A 1849-nucleotide genomic window follows, 5' to 3' on the forward strand; every position below is an offset into this window, starting at 1 on the left:
TACACAATTGTAAGTTAACCTAATGCAACCAATGGTTCAACATATCCAACCATCACAACTAATGGTCCAACATATATAACCAACATAATCAATGGTATAATTTCAACAACATGCTCAACCAAACACACAATGTCAACAATTGGTTCAACCAACTATGGAGTATCAACAACAACATCAATCAGCAAATAAATATCAACAACTAAACTAAAAATTTAAAAACAAAAGTTGCAACTCACACTAGGACAAATTTCAAACATGTCAAACCAATTCAACCACGTCCCAAATCCAATTCCATTCAACCAAAACCCAAACCAAAATCAAAATGTAACACCAAACAAAAACCAAATCACTTTCAAACAAGTCCCAATCCAAACCAACCATGTCAAAACCTCACAAGGATTCAAATTCTTCTTTAAAGAAAGATAAATCTTTCAGAAATTTAATAACAAGAATCCTAAGCGATTATTTTGAGAAAGATCAAAATTTTGCACCCATGTCTAGAAATGGTTCATCCCTCATAAGCAAATTGACTTTCTAGTGGACTCTATTCCTACACATTTTGAAGCTTCATAAGAACCTTCCATATCACCCTCATCAAACGATACACCCAAGGATGAAATCCCCTAAGGGCTATCCATAATAAATGATGCAAGTCCTTACCATGCTTCAGAAATGCGAGACCCATTGCCACCATGTGCTTGATTCCCCATCAAACTTATTTCAAAGGATCCCATTCAAATTTTATCTGCCTCATTTCAACTCTCATTGATTCCTTGCTAGAATCCCCCATGTATATCCAAGTCCAACCCCATATCAAGAGGATAATTTAGAGCACGAACAAATGAGTCCCAAAACAAATCAAGATCAAGATCCTCAAACCTTATCATTCCATCCAATTGTTGACCAGGATCCCATATTCGTAGGAACTCATGATGATCCCACCATTCCTATATATCCTATCCAAAGTCCTATTGTCACTCTGCTTCCTGAGCAAGATCAAGATATCCTAGTCTATCCTATCCCAAATGATCCCCTTCCATTTCATGAATAAAATGTCCTTTTAAATACCATTGGAATTCTTCTCCCTAAGCAAGGTCAAGACATCTCTTCCATTCTTTCCAATGATCCCATTGAAAGTCAAGAGTAGAGAACCTTTAAAGAGGAATCCAATGATATTCCTCCTTATCAAGATCAAAGTATCCTTTCATATTCATATCCACTGCAAGACCCTATTATCCCTTTAAATCTTCCATGAGATTCTTTTGTTCCTCCATCTCCACGTCCTAATTGTCCATATACATTCCAAGATCTTATATCTTTTGATGATCCTATTATTCCTCCCATTCCATCTCATGAAGAGTTTGTCATTGATCTTGATCCCCCACATGATCGTAATCCCCCTCATGATTCTAACATGTTGGTGCAAGATGTTCATGAATCCCCTACATGCACAATAGGTTCCTCCACTTTGGTCTAGCCTGATCCACTTCATGATCCCATCATTTCTTTCATATCATATCCACCTCACAATGGACTTGCATCTTCTTCTCAAAGCAAATAGTATCCTATGCGTAAAAATATTTATAAAGGAAAAGGGGTAGACCTTCGCAAGGAAGAACCCCTCAATGTCAAAAAAAATCTTAATGGTCATGGCTACACAACCCACTCTCGAGAGGTTGGTATCCCTCCACCTAACTCCAAATATGCACGTAACCCTTCATCTCTTCCATCCACTTTAGATCTTTATATCCCTTCATCCCCTAATCATGGTTAGAAAAGGCACACATCCTTGAGTACCTTCCATCCATCCAGAAGACCTCCAGATCATTCCTATCTATCCACACATTCT

This window comes from Cryptomeria japonica, chromosome 7, assembly GCF_030272615.1.
Source record: "Cryptomeria japonica chromosome 7, Sugi_1.0, whole genome shotgun sequence".
Taxonomy (NCBI): Eukaryota; Viridiplantae; Streptophyta; class Pinopsida; order Cupressales; family Cupressaceae; genus Cryptomeria; species Cryptomeria japonica.